Source organism: Ictidomys tridecemlineatus, chromosome 8, assembly GCF_052094955.1.
Source record: "Ictidomys tridecemlineatus isolate mIctTri1 chromosome 8, mIctTri1.hap1, whole genome shotgun sequence".
Taxonomy (NCBI): Eukaryota; Metazoa; Chordata; class Mammalia; order Rodentia; family Sciuridae; genus Ictidomys; species Ictidomys tridecemlineatus.
Window position 1 is genome coordinate 79,049,167 of NC_135484.1, and position 15,949 is coordinate 79,065,115.

At 40.5% G+C, this 15,949-nt stretch overlaps 1 long non-coding RNA gene across 6 annotated transcripts in view; it reads left to right on the forward strand.

Moving 5' to 3' along the window:
- The window catches only part of LOC144366148 (uncharacterized), a 51,853-nt gene extending 47,207 nt beyond the window's left edge, over window positions 1-4,646 (forward strand). For 3 of the 6 annotated variants that reach the window (XR_013425036.1, XR_013425035.1, XR_013425039.1), the window contains one exon: window positions 2,781-2,924. This is a non-coding gene — a long non-coding RNA (uncharacterized LOC144366148). Of the gene's footprint in view, window positions 1-249; window positions 269-2,780; window positions 2,925-4,461 lie in introns of those variants that run through there. The other 3 variants (XR_013425038.1, XR_013425037.1, XR_013425040.1) reach the window with 3 other exon arrangements.
- The last annotated feature ends 11,303 nt before the right edge of the window (window positions 4,647-15,949 follow it).

Here is a 15,949-nt window from a genome sequence, read left to right on the forward strand (position 1 = left end):
TTTGAGCAGCAGGTGAAGCGCCTTTTAAAAGACTGTCATCGCCAAGGGAAGTCATCTGTTTTACATTAATTGTCCATTAGTCTCTAAGCCTCCATCCATTAAAATCCTCAGCCACTCATTATGAATATTGTGCCTGAGTCCTGCTGTCAGCCTTTCAATGCAGAGCTGTTTTTCTGCATCTGACTTAATTACTCTAAGTGCCTGTTCCTTTGAGCGTACCAATTAATGCTAACTTTCTTTCCTTGCTAGGTTGAACAGAGAAACCAAGGTGAGGACAGTTCGGATGCTGTTTACTCTAATTTATTAGAGACCTTTTTGCCACAAGCTCACACAGTGGGTACCTTATATCCACACTGCTGTGCTTGCCTGAGGACTTCTACATATGTTTTGAATAGACTTGTTTTTCTATAGAGAATATGCGCCATAAATTTACAATCCACCCATGTTATTGTGATGAGGGGTTTAAATTTCATTTGCTCCCCATTAGTTTAGACATGCACTTTTTAAATGTATGTGGCAATCTGAACAACAGCTTGGATGAAATTGACTTTGTTGATAGAAAAATTAAGCTTTCATCCTTTCTAATTACAGCTTGAGGGGTGGCAATAGTACAATAATTTAATTACTGTAGCTCCCTTAATATAACCAACTCACCTACGTTTAGCCCTGTGGCTGCTGTTTGGAAAAAAAAACAAATTTAAATGGAGGAAGAGAAAAACTCATTAAAGTAACTAGGAGTAGCTTCTAGAAGTTTTGGAGGCAAATGAAACTATTATGTAGGACTCAGAGAAACAGATTAACAAATTATCCTCAATGCTTTTATAAAAGCGTAAGAAAACAACCATTCAATCAGATTTCTTTTAAAATTTGTACCATGTTCTCCCTGATCAATACTGAATTTTATATATTTTATTAATATTAAAACAGCCAATCAATTAATATAAATTCTTTTTCAAGATATTCTGATAATATATCTATTCATTCAGATTCTGATTGACTATTGACCTTAACTGAATTTATTACAGATTTTAAAATTGTTACCACAGTTTAGTTCCATCTTAGAACTGAGGTTGTTAATAAATATCCTTGTTAGTATAAGGTACTTATAATATAAGTACTTATTGATTTGCTTGATTATCTCTAAGCAATGCTCCACTCCAGCAACACACACACAATGTATGCAGAGGGATTTAAATTACAGGATATAATCAAAGTCTAAGATAGAATTTTGTCTTTCTTATTTCTTGAGGATCATTGGGAAAATATCCATTTTTGACATAAACAATTCAGACAAAAATCAGCAACCACTCTGGGAAACACTTAAAATGGGTGAAGTCTGAGGCCCTTAGCCTTTTTCGCCAGAGGGCCCTAATTTGGCGGTACCTGCTCCTGAACTCTGTCCTCTTTTCTTACCATCTGGGGGCCAATCCTATATTTCATATAAATGGCCCTGGTCAGTAACATGCTTTTAGCAAATTGTTATTGAAATTTAGGATTTTGACCATTTCAGAGGATTATCCTCTTTGCCCTCATTATTTTCATCCTCAACTTTTCTGGGCAACAGTCTTGTACAGAACTTGAAGTGATCCTTCCCCACCCAGATTGTGATCTTTGTCTTCTTGATGGGTCAGCTCCCCTGACAGAAATTGCTTCTGCACCATGGGTACAAAGAGTGGCTTCATCCATTTTTACAGAGGGAAATTTTGTATCACTCTTAAGTAACCCACTAGTTTATTTCTTGAAAACACCTTCAATACTTCACCCCATTGATAGAACACTCTTAAAAATCCTACCAGCTATTTTTTTTTTCAACAGTTCTAAGAGCTTAGGAAAATTCAAACTACAGTCTAAAAAATTCATGGACAGACTAATGTCTGTCATTTTAATTTTTTTAATTTTGAGATAGTCTCATTAATTTTCTTAGGGCCTCACTAAGTTGCTGAGGCTCCTGCCGCACCCTGGGATTATAGGCATGCACTACTACGTCTAGCCACTTTGTTTTCTATTTTAAATTCCTTTTCAATATTTCACCTGTTTCCTAAGGGATCCTGGGGTAAAGTGAGGAGTTTATTTAGGTATAAAATGAAGCATCTGGGCAGCATTACCCAAAGTAGTTTATGCACATCAGTCTTGCCATATTCTACTTTGTAGTCTGTGATCAAATAAGTTCAAGTAGCTGTGAATATAATGTGCCTTTTTGCACAATGGCACCATATCAAAAAGCTCAGTGAGGTCCTGAACCAAATCGGCCTGTTTAACTTGTTTTACCCAGCATTTCTCTAACATAGTCAACAGAAGAGCCACTGTATTTTTTGCAGAAAACCTAATAACATCTAGAAAACAATGGGGCAGATCGTCTCCAGGTGTCCCAGGTCTGGCATTGTGTCATCCTATAGAAAAGTGTTTATAGGCATATCACTGGTGGCAAGAATACTTTCTTGTTGCCCATCGATTATTGAAGTCCAGGGAGCTCAGTGCAACAATGGAATTCTATTTCTGTGCCCTAAGTACAGTGATGAGCTATTTTTCTGATCCTAACATTGTTGTATAAAGAAGTAGTACTCTCATTAAGATCAGAATTGAAAGTAGATTTCTGGAAACAGTTGAACATAATTTCCATAGAGTGTTATGGTTTGGATCTTAAATGTCTCTCAAAGGCCCAGATGCTCCGCCTTTGAGAGACATTTGGAAGGTGATGAAACTTTTAGGAGGGGAGGCCTGGTGGAAAGATTGGTCAGGGCATACATTTGAAAGAGAATCTCTTTCTCTTTGCTTCCCAGATACCATGAGGTAAGCGACTTTGCTGTACCACATGCTACCCATCAGGATGTTCTGACTCGCCACAGCTCCCCAAACAACAAAGCCTACAGAGTATGGACTAAAACCTCCCAAATCATGAACCAAAATAAACCTTTTTGCCTTTATCGTTGTTTGTCTAGGGCATGTTGTCACAGTGACAGAAAGCTGACTTACATAGTATAATACAATTGAATTCAAGCATAGTTGAGTGCTGCAGTGCAAAATAAGATGGGAGTACTGCAGAAATTCCCAAAAGATCTGTAATTCTCATTAACAATATGGTGCCAGCAAGTCCTAGAGTCCCGCTCAGATTCTTTTTTTCTTTTTTTGGGGGGGGGCGTGGTACAGGAATTACTAGGAATTGAACTCAGGGACACTCAACCACTGAGCTACATCCCCAGCCCTATTTTGTATTTTATTTAGAGACAAGGTCTCACTGAGTTGCTTAGGCTTAGCTCTCACTTATGCTGAAGCTGGCTTGGAACTCCTGAGCCACTGGGATTATAGGCATATGACATCATGCCGGGCCCAGCTTCTTATTACAATAAATATCTGCCCTTTTGGATCAGTTTAAGAGAAAACTACATGTATCTTTGTGGGGAGCCACTCTGGAAATACATGCCATTGAGTCCTGAGCAAGAGATACTGAACAATTATTGCACCTGTAATAACTTAGGCTTTACCTCCGCTGGGATAATGAGGTGTGGCTCCAGGTGTAGACGTTACCTGATAGGGTTGATTTACACTCACTTTGTAATCCTACTCCTTGCCCCCCCTTTTTTGGATAGAATCTTCTAAGAAACAGCATCCCCCAATAAAAGCCAATCTCAGAACGTGTGCTCCCTCTCTCTTGTCAGCCTTTTGTAACTTTCTCTTCTCCCCATTGTGGGAATCTGAGGCTGGGAGCGAGGGAAGCTGTCCTGAAGCTCATTGAAAAAGGTATTTTGTGTCCTGTGGTCTTTTTGTGTCACCCCAAATTCACACAAGTGACTTTGGTACAGTTGCCTGAGTTGGATGGGGGCAGCACATCCTCTCCTTATTTCTTATTGCCATAAACATAGCATCAGACATCCATCCCATATCACCATGGCACAAAAAACTGGTTTTATCCCAAGTTCAAGGTTAAATCCTGGCTGATTTTCATAGTCCTATTCTTTCCAATGATATGTGCAGGGATGGGCTTAAGAGCTACTTCTGACTAACAGGCCATACAAGAGGCGTAGAAGGTTGGGGGAGGGGGGCGCCGGTGAGAGGAAATTTTTCCTTATTTCTGAAAACATCAAACCCAGAAGTCATGCTCCCTTTTGGGCACTCAATATTAATTTTGTTTCTGGATGTCTCACTTAGGAAAGTTACAACTATCCTACTTCTACAAAGAGCATGGTTTCAAAATAGAACTGATGCTGAGGACAGCAGAGGAGAGGACAGGAGAACCCTGGGTGGATGGCACCACTGAACCTCTGACTGTGCATTCATCTCACATAGTTTAAGCCAGTCAATTCAGTATTTTTGTCTCCTGAGGCCCAAATTTCCAACTGGCAGAGGCCCCTTTTAATGCAACTATTCATGGCCATTATTTTCACTCTCGAATTCTTCCTGGATGTACTCTGTGAATGTGCAGGAAGCAGCAGAAAGCTAAACACTACATTTCTTTGTTCACAGGCCTCCCTACTCTGGTGCCCCAGGCATACATGATGGTGCTTCCCTAGCAGGACAGCATGTCAGAACAGCTCAGGGTGCAGTCATGGACAACAGCACATGCCTAGGATGCCCACCTACTGAGCATTTATTTGGCTGGAGGAAGATTTTGAAATAAAGGAAATGTGTGAATTTCTTTTCTCCAAAAATTTCCTGATCCATTCTTCCCTTGGCAAACACTTTTAGTCATTGCATTTATTTATACATTTAATGTATGCATGATCATTATTAATTTCTACTTCATTGGGAACTATTTGAAGGAAGTGACTTCCTCTGTGTTCTCATATCTAACATACTGCAATGATTCTGTGGTAAGTGATGTGCATTCAATAAGTGCCTTGTTATTAGCTAATATCTGTAAATATTTTTTATTATTAGAGAGACACAAGAAAACAATCTCCCCCTGCCCCCCATCACTCAGGATTTAATCAGAAAACAGAAGTCTTTCTAGATTTTTTTTTTCTTAGAGAGAGTTGATAGAGGAAGTGAAGTTTACCCAACCATTAGAAGGGTTGAGTAAATAAAGGCCAGGGTAAATAAATGTTAGGACATCTGGGAGATGTCCTAAAAGGTCTCTAGGGAAGATGAGGCTGCAGATATGATCAAGCTGCTCACAGTGGGTGTTTCCCAGAGGACTCCAAAGAAGCAGAGGCTTTTGAGGCACTGTCTGGAACTGCAGCAAAGAAAAATGGCCTTTTCTTCTTTACCACCTTGTATAGCTCCTGGGAGTACCTCTCACTGCCCAAATGTACCTTGGAGGCAATGGAGAAAGAACAAGGAAATAAGCTTCCTAGTTTTTCTCTGAGATATAGAAAAGAATGGGTCCATGTCGTGCAATGAGGCTGAGTTGCAGACCATCTTGCAACCCTGCCCCACGTGTGATATAGGAATAAAAAATAAAAACAAAGAGCAGTTGATAAGCAACCGTCTTTAAATTATACCAAAGATGATAATTCTGGAAAAAAGCATTTGATATGCAGTTAATTGGTGGAGTGCCTGCTCTGCAGAAGGGGAGACATCTTTTTTTTCTTCTATTAAATTGTTTCTTTCTCAAAATGCACTCAGGCGCCTGGGATATGACGCTGGAGCCAGATATAGCAGCATTGATCTCACTGACAATTTCTTTAGAAGCCTGAGATTTGGTGCAGCTTTCTGAAATCTTCAGCTACAAAAATTGATGCAGTTAAGTAAAAACCTACATATTTACTTGCAGCGGTGTCAAGTACATAGTAAAATGACAAAAACATTTTCAACCAAGAAATTAGTCATTTTTCTTCTCCCGATTTAAGAAGGAATAAATAAGTGTGGAAGAAAGTGTCAATGTTTCTAAATTTACACACACATGTACACCTACACTCCTAATGATCATCACATTTATAGCTAACCTAATTTTCTGGGATGAACCTGGGGTGAAGGGAGAAAGAACACAATTGAGTAGAAGCAAAATGAAGCAATAAAAAGCTGTGTGTGTGTGTGTGTGTGTGTGTGTGTGTGTGTGTGTGTGTGTAATATTTCCAGGTGAAGCCAGATGTTTTGGTTCAGAAGAGAGGTCCCATTTTGAATTCAGTGTTCTGGAAACCCCCAGAGAAAGATATGCAAGTCCCTTCAGTACAATATTTTTGAAAACTTCATGGATGCTTGCAATTCCTGCAACAAACACTGTAATGCTAGAAAGCATCAGGAAGTCAGAGACCCAGAAAGGCACATTTGGGAACATCTTCAAGGTTAAAATTTGCTAGACAGTCTGGTAAGTTAACTGGGTATGAAGAGGACAAAGAAAACATTTAAGTAAAGGAACACAAAGTAGTGGCCAAATATTCCTTATTTTCCCTATCCTCACAAATTAGCATAAATAATTGAAAAACCTCCATCTACACGTGCTTTTGTGATGGCAACAGTCTTAGAGGCTGTTGCTGACATTCTACCTAATATACGGGGACAAGCCAACAAGGTTGGATGTGCTGCAGCCAGGTAAAGCTGGGATTCTGCTTACCAGGGTCTTGCATCTGCAGCAAAGCCCCACTATATGTTTTAACTGGACTTTGCTTCAATTAGTATCTTCTATCCTAGTTGCATATTGTTGCCATCAGAGTGAATTCTCTGCTGCCCTCTCCTAGAAGTGGACTACCTGCTGGTGAGTTCAGGCCTGCCCTTGCTCCTGTGTTCCCTAAGAGGCATTGTTCTCCTAATTCAGCTTACACAAAATGACAGAGGCATGCTGTGCATGTAACTGGCCCAGTGGAGGTGAGCACTGGCCACACAGCCTGTTGCCACCATTGTCCTTAGTCCATTTGTTCACCTGAGTATGTTGATGCTCATGCTGCAAAGTGATATCGATGGAAATGGATTCTTCAGAGTTTCTAGTGCTTTCTGCCTATGATATTATGTTCTCTCTTTGGAGCAGAAGGACACAGTACATGTAAACATACTTCAGTGCTTAAAGATTTGAAAAGTCCTATATGGAAAAATTAATAAAATGACAAGCCTGACTGCACAGTATATTCAGAGTTTTGATGTGTGATAAATCACACGTGTCATCCTTTGATTTGTAAATGTTAAATCTTCTTATGCTTAAAGAAGCCACTCCATCTAAGTAATACTCTCAGCTTTCAGTGTACCAATAATACATGTTCATGTGGGGGAAAATGAAGAGATCTTACAGATAAAAAGATTAAATTTCAAGCAAAAACATAACAATACAATATTCTGCAGCTTGACATGGTGATTGATCACATGGTGATCCTAGCAACTTGGGAGTCTGAGGCAAGAAGATCAAAAGTTTGAGGCAAGCCTCAGCAACTTAGTGAGAGCCTGTCTTAAAATAAAAAATAAAAAGAACCAGGGATTGCCACTATTGGTTTAACTTTTTAAAATACTGCTGTGGCCAGGCACGGTGGTACACGCTTATAATCCCAGCAGCTCAGAAGGATCACAAGTGCAAAACCAGCCTCAGCAACTTAGTGAGATCCTGTCTCAAAACAAAAAATAATAAGGGCTGGGGATGTGGCTCAGGAGATGAGCAGCATTCCTGGGTTCAATCCCTGACACCAAAAAAAAAGTGCTGTGAAAATAATCATAAATACACATTATTTTTGTATATATTTTATATGTATTTTATTTTCATGGTCACATCTGGCAATTAGCACATGTTGTGTGCCCTACAGTGTTATTAAGTCCAGATTATTAAGACTCCAACTGTGTGGCAAATCTTACAGCCTAAAGATTGTTCAGTGAACATGGGATATCCTTACAACTCAGTACCACCCATTCAAAGAGGAGTCATTGTCTGTGAAGATATTAATGGAGAGTGAATAGCACAATACAAAGACAACTGAGCAATTTGTTGAGCAACTCTGCACACCTATCAGAGACGAGCATCATCTCTGTATGCTTATGCAATGTGAAAGGTGTGGATCAAAGGGAGATTATAACCAGGAGAGGTATGCTAAGGGTCTGCTCAGTTCTTTCAGTAACCACTTGGGAGCACTGCTCCTGGGGGTCTTGGCTGCCACTGATAGAGTGTTCACAGCACCATGTGCCCAGGCTATTTTGAGAGCTTTTCATGCGGTGCCTAGCCTAGGGGGACTCTCACAACAAACTGAGTAGTGGTTAAAAAGAGTTCAGGTGACCAGGGCTTAAATCCTGGTCCCACCAAGTGCTCCAGAATGACTTTAACGCATGACTTATATGCCCTCTCTGTTCTTCATTTCATGGATTAATACCTCTAAAATGGTTAGCACATGTTTTACACTTGGTAAACGCTCAATGTATTAAGTATCATTACCACTCTATGTGTGGATAGTTCCTGCCCACAGGAGCTTACAATGTATTTTAAGAAACCCCATAAGTCAGTCTGAGAACAAGCAAGATTTGCTACAGACCACAAAAATCAGAAGAATTATGGAAATTAGGAGAGAAATGAGGGCTTAAGTTGATTAGAATGACTTTAGCAGAGAAAGGAGGATTTGGTTTAAGTTAGAGAATGGAAAGAGATAAAGGGATGAACAGGCAAAAGAAAAATATTCCAATAGGGAAAAGAAGAAGCCAAGGCCTAGAGATGGCAATGACTGTAGAGGGCAGAGGATAGAGAGAAAATCAGCCAGTGGGAAGGAAATAAGAAAAATGATATCCAAGGAGATGGAGAAGCAGAAACCAGGGTGCCATACCTGGTGGACCACCAATGTCCTCCTGAAAAGATGCTGTAGGCTGTGGTTCTCAGAGTATGGTTCCATTGGCATCATCTGAAAATGTTTAGAAATGACAATTCTCAGGCCCCACCCCAGGCCCTCAGGATTGGCAGCTCTGGGGGGTGGGGTGGGGGCCTCCAGGTGGTGGCATACAACAAAATCTGAGAGCACCATACAGTGAATGACAAGAAGGCCCTGATCCTGTCTCTTCCTTCCTGCATAGACAAGTGCCACTCTATGCCAACCTCAGGACAGGCTGGTGGGGATCTATGCCACCTCCTTCAGTCTGAGAGGAAGATTCCCAGGGACAAGCAGTGAAGATGGAGAACATGTCCTTCCTCACATCTCCAGTCATTTCCAAATGCCACGTCCTGATATCCGCCACTGACATCTGGGAAGGAGTTAGGCCTTTCATTTTATTTGTTTGATTTTTGTTAGGCCCTTCAGTATCCCACAGAGTGGGCCTTAGGCCCGTGCAGAGCTGGGTGAAGAATTCTGGCTGACAGCTGGTATGTGGCATTTAATAAGCTCTTTGTCTTCTTTTAAGAGTTTAAGAACTTCATCATAGGAAATATTGAAATAATTTAGAGTATTTTCAGAATAGAAAATATAGCCCCCAACCTAATCTAATCCATTTAAGAAATTGACACTTGAGTGATGGTTTTTCTGAACCAATTTAATTCTATCAGCCTCCTAAAGATCCTGGTGTTATTACTCACTGGCTGATACAGCTTTTCAGCCTTTATTAAATGCTGGGTTTGTGCGGGTGGCCCATGGAGAATGGAGTGCGTCATTTGCTGTTAAGAGCGAAACAAACGGCCCTTTGGTAGATGCAGAGCATTTGTGAGAGGCAGAGCAGGTCACGTGATTTCCCTCAGGAAGGCGCTCTAACATCTTCTTTGAGTGCTTTTGCTCACTTAATCTGGAAATGTAGGTGATGGATGAAGCAGATGAATTACATTTTCTGGCTTCCTTAATTTCCCTTATTGATTTGTTTGATTAGTGCTTAAAATTCATAGACAAGTCTAAATTCATTCAAGACTCTACTGCTTCTAAAATAATTCCAGAGTCTGTTAAATTGCTTTTTTTTTATTACTCTGACGCACAAAATGTTTCATCTTAGATATAGTTGCCTTTCATAGGAGTATAAAGACAGGGGTGTAGAGGGGGAGCTGGAGAACTGGGCAGCAATACTTAAATTTCCATTTCCATCAATTGTGTAGGGGAAGAACATTAGTTTATCATGCACAACTGCAAAACATGAATCCGAAATTCTAGAGGGCATCACAGGCCTGCTGTGTTTTTTTGCCTAGCAGTCATCTGTTCCTCTAGCACTGGAAATCTATACAAATTGACAAGCAAGAAATGAAAGCAGTGATGTGCAATTGGTCTCCAAAACTCTTCTTTTTCAATTTAAAGTGTATTGCCTAACGGTTGGGGTAGGATGGGAAGTTGTCATTTGTTGGTTAATAAACATCCCAATTAATGTCAAAATACTGAAGCTCATTAGCTAGGACACATTTCTCTTTTCAAAGCTGACATGGGGAGGAAGAGGAGAAAAGGAAGACAGTCTTTTGAATGGAGTGCTATTTTCTTATGTTTGTCAGACCAACCAAATGCCCAGTCCTATCGTGGGTACCTTCGCACTGATGCTCTTATATAAAAATGATGAAAATTTTTGTTTCATTCATTGCTCAGTACCTCATCAGCCACTCAATGATTACTGCAACACTCAACTAACCAGTGCTATAGCTATTAGTCTTAACTTTCCCTTGTTTCATGAGCCTACCCCTACCTGATCAGTTGTCCTAACAATTCCTGTGGCTTTTTACAGTCTGAGGATGTCTGGCTGTATACATGAATATGTATGCAATCTTTATATACATGACAGGCAAACTGTCCAGGATGGTTTTGAAGACCTCTGTGAAAATACTTCAGTCTATCTTGTAACCCTCAACTATATTGCTACCCCCTTAGCTTGGCTGTGTACCATATCTCAGGATTAAACCAAGGTCCTCCCCAGAATCTCTTACTGTGATTCCTCAACCCCACCTCACAGTCTTTGAATGAGATAAACCTGGAAGTACACACAGAACTTCAAGTTTGTGTATATAGTTCAGCTCTTGTTCTTACCTCTATTGGCTTATGCCAATGTCAGGCAAGAAAATACTGACTTCTCTTTTACAAGTTCAGGCACAAAGAGGAGAAAAAACATTCTGCTGGGTTACCCTCTTAAGTTCGTGGCTTGGGTCCATGTAAGAAAAGAGAGACAAGAGAAAAGAAAAAAAAATTAAGGTTTTACCTGGCCTGGGAAACTTAAAGGGAAATGAGGACCTAAAAAAGAGTTAAACCAGAGTGCTTTATGTTGTGAGTAGGTTTGGTGAAGAGTGGACAGTCCTGGGGCAAAGAGTATGAGGTGAGTGTGCTGGGATGGGGGGAGCTTGGCAAGTCTGTTTATTTGGATTCCTTTCTGTGTCCCTTCAACTTCAGAGAAAAGGATGCCTTCTCCATCTCTAGGGAGGGCACCTCTTGCATGAGAGTGTTACATCCTGCTTCAGGGGAAAGGGTGGAGGAGGGTCAGAGGGACTTTTCTGTTTCTGCTATTTTCCTGGATTCTTTCAGCCTAAATAAATTCAGAATGCCAAAGTGCGGAATTTTAGAGTACTGTCCTGAACCCCATCAGGTATCACCTCTTCTTGGAAAGACACGAGGAGTTTCCTTGGTTTTTGTCCTCATGGACCTATACCTCTGAAGGCACCTATCACACTTTTCTGCAACTTATTTGTTTCTATGTTTACTGTCACCCCTAGTGTGTAAGTTCACCGAGGGCCACAGCCTTGTCTTACTCTTCTTAGTCTACTTTTCAAGAGCCTGATCAGTTTTTTGGTAGGGGCTGGTTCTCATAAATATCTAACAAACTAAAATTGTTGGAGGGTCCTTCCATACATTTGGGAAAAGAGCTTTCAGGACCTGGCAGCCTAGGCAGAGCCCCTATGTTAAATGTGGTTTAACCGTGGAACAGAATGACTGTGGGAAAGAAGATTCAATGGAGTCCAGAAAATGGTGTCTAGAACAAATTTGCCTGGAGTCTTAGGAGCTTCAGGTCAGAGAGTCACAGGATAAAATAGGTCTCTGATCAAAAATTACCTCCTCAGTATACCCAGTGTGGTTGGAAGCATGGTAAGTGCTGAAAATATATTAGTTAAGTCATTCTCCAACTGGCTTCTAAAATATTAGACCTCTTCCTTTCTCAGGACCTTTACCTGCTTTATTTGTCTTCCTCATTCTTACCAAAGTCTGACAGTTTATGATGCATCATCTATCTACTGTCTGGTCACCACTAGAATGAAAAGTCAGCAAGGCAAAAACTTGATCAAATCTATAGAATCTATAACAGCACATAGCATATGGTAGATCTTCAGTAATTATTTGTTGAAAAAAATGAAACAGTATTTTTTTGGGGGGAATCAGTAATTCCAGTTGTTGCTTGTTTCTAATATTAATGATTTCATATATTGTTTTAGTCAATTTTTTTCACTACAAATTAGAACAAATTTAGAGGAGGAAAAGTTTATTTTGGGTTCACAGTTTCTGAGGTTGCTCTGGGCCCAAGATGAGACATAACATCATGGCAGAAGGGCATGGTAGGTGAAAGCAGCTCAGAACATGACACCAGGAAGCAGACAGGGTGGGGGGCGAATAAAGCTCAGCTCACAAAATATATACCCCAAAGGCACGTCCCCAGTGACCTACCTCTTCCAGCCATACCCTACCTGCCTACAGTTACCACCCAATTGATCTCTCACTAGGTTAAGGCTCTTGTAACCCAATCATTTCACTTCTAAACTTTCCTGCATTGTCTTTTAGGGGACACATGAGCTTTTGGGGGACACCTAATGTCTAAATCATAACATATATTTAGTTTTCTGGGAGTTTGAGCTAAGAGTAAGAAATCGGATGAAACCAGAGGCAAGTAACTGGAAAAACCCTGCACCGGGACCATGAGGGAAGAGACTTCCTGAAGCCTATTCACCCTCTGCCCATGGCTGGGGTTTGTAACAATGACTCTAAATCAAGAGGCAGTTTGTCTTCATTTTTCATCCAGTTATCATTTACTCATGCATTTGATGAACTACTCAACTAATATGTTCTCAGCACCTACCACACCTCAGACCATACTGGGTATACTGAGGATCAGATAATTCAGTAACACTTTTTCCTTCACGTCACACATTTATAAAACATGAGCTGATAGGTACTTTTGGACAGAGAGTTAATTAATTAATTGTGGTACAATTAATTCTTCTTAGGAATGCTGTTCCAGTAAATATTTCAGAGAGGCAATATTTAGATAGAGGCCTAAAGGATGAGCAGAAATTTTTCTAATAAATGCCACTGTCTTCTCCCTCACCTCCACCCCGATATTTACCATGCAACCTTGAATCACGACTGTGCTACCTGGTAGCCCCATTCAGTAATTAAGATTGATGACCCCAGTAACCTATTTCTTATATCCTGGTGGATGAATCTATAACTTTCTGGTGGCCTTGGTCCTCCAGCTCTACTTTACTCCAGACAGGACACTATGGGACCTTGGGTATATTACCTTAACCTTAATGTCTTAGATTCCTCATGTGAAAAATGCAAACCATATAATCTTTACACTACTTTTTAGCTCTAGAATTCCTTGACCCATGATTCAGAAGGTGTGCTTCAGCGTCATCTGGCACCCACAGTGAGTCTGAGATGTAGCATGGTGGATGGAGAATGCCTTTCAAAATTCGGAGCCTTGGACAGTCTCTGGTTTCTTGGGGAATTCTAGGAAATTATGCAAAACTGAAGCTGTCAAAAAGACTCTTTTTCCTTAAGACTCTGCTAATTATAAATAGCTTAATACTTTAACAACGAGCACATTTCATTTCTGGAGGTAGTTAAATATAACATGCTTATAACTGCCCCACACTCTGGAACAGGAAAATAGTGGCCTATTAATTGCATCCATCTGCTCTGATCCAACCATGGTCCATCTACATGTATGTGTACATACATTTGCTACATTACAGCCATCTTCCTTTCCCTTACCCCTACTTTATGAATACAGTTGTTATTCCCAAGAATAGAAAGTAGCCTGAGATAAACCTACTGGCCTGGAGAATTGCCAGTCTCTCCCTATTCTCTCATTGGGAGATAAGAGACAACTTACTGGCCCCTGAGATGGGTGGGTACTAGTTTCCCTGTTCTCTCCTTGAGAAGTTAAAGAGACATGAACGGTTTTCCTGTTTCCCCTTCTGAGATAGGAAATCTGCCTGTCTCTGTTCCCAAGAAGTAAACTTTTGCCTTCCACAAGATCAGGGGATGCTTACTATGTCATTCAAGGCTAAACCTGCCCCCAACGTGCGCCCATGATTCTAGCCTATATAAGGTAACATTCAAGGGGGAGTTGCTGCTGCTCTTGCTCACTTGCTGCTGCAGTCCCTCTCTCTGCGCAGAGCAGCCTTGTCAGGCTCCTAACAATAAACCCGCTCCTTATCCCAGGTGTGTGTATGTGTGATTAGTCCTGTGCCCCTTTTCTTTCAGCTTTAATGCCACTTACTGGGTAGATGTAGTCAGAACAGCTTCCATTAGGTACCTAGTGCATGAGGACCTCACCATGAAGGATGCTGCTCCTAATGAATGGCATGCTATGTCACTGGAACTTTCTCTATGACACAGGATTAAATGAACTTGGCCTCCCATTATTATCATGTGATGGGCTTTTTTTAATTCCTAAATTCAACCTTTTATTTCAGGCAAAGTGACAAAAGTACAAACAACTAATTGTTGACTTGACAACTGCTCTAGTCAAAACAGACTGTTCATGTGTTGTTTTTCTTTGTTCCTTTAGAATTTAAAATCCCTATTTCTTTCAATTAAATCTGAGACCACCAATATGCTTCTGGAACTCCATTTAGTTATTAAATGGGATGTCTGCTATTATAGAGCTGAGAAAACTCATTGTTTTATTCTTGGGTTTATCATTAAAGATTCAAAATGTTAATGGAATCATAATTTGGGGCTTTAATGAGAACACTTTTCCAATGTTTTTGTAGATGTGCTTTATTTTTCTTCAAATAAAATATCAGTTAAAATAAGATATAGAAAATTTTCACTTCTCAAGTTAGCAAAATCTAAAAGTATGATAATACGCTTAATTGCAGAGGGTGTTGGGGAGACAGGTGCTCTTATATTTTTGGTAAGATATAAACTGGCAGAATCTCTCTTGATGGCAATTTGGAAAAACTATTCAAAATTAAAAATTACAAGGCATTAAGTGGGGCTGAGAAAAGTGATTCCCAGGATATAGGAGTAGAGATGAGCAGGGTACAGAGGGTGAGCAGGCATGGGAGTCAGAGCCCAAGCAGGGTGAGAAGGGAGTTCAAGTGAGTGGATGGCAGTAGGAGTAGTCCACTGAAGGGCCTCAGAACCCAGGTGGGATGAGGAGTAGGGTGGCTTGGCACAGAGTGTCAGAGACAAGCAGGGCAAGGAGAGACTGTCCTTGGGGGACTTTAGAAAAAGGTCAAAACCCAGTGGAAGCCAGTCATGGTGGTGTGTACTTATAGTCCCAGCCACACAGGTGCAGATGACTAAAACATGTACAAAACTTGAATCTTAGAGTTTGTGGCAACCTAGTGAGACCCAGTCTCAAACAAAGAACCAACTAAACAAACAAATAACAGCAACAATAAAAACTCTTAAGTAGAGTTTCAGTTCAGGGTTTTGGAGCCTTTCAAGGTGGTGTTCAGACACAGGAAGTTGGGAGATGCTAGCATAAAGGGTCTGGAGAAGGGTAGCATGTTGGGGGTTTGATCAAATTTGATGGAGAATAATGTGAGCCAGGATTCTCAAAGTTGCAGAGTGAGCTACAGACTTGGAAAAGTCTCATGATGTTGGATTGGAATTGGGGTATTGATGTGAACTCATGTTTTTTTAGTATGCATACATAGTTCCATAAATAAGTAGATGTAAAATATATATGCATATACATATAAGTGTGTGTGCATATGTATATAACATTTTCTAATTCTGTCCACTGTGGAGGCCTGGAAACAATAACATATCAGTAGCACTGAGCACACCTAGTGCCCAGATATAGATTTCTAAATAACCTTCTGTGCTAAAAGGAACCAATGACCCCTTGAGTAAGTGGCCAATACCAAGGCTGGGTCAGGGAAAGTATAAGCTGAGAGTGACATCTTATTATGCCAGAAAAAAAGGAAGTACTCGAA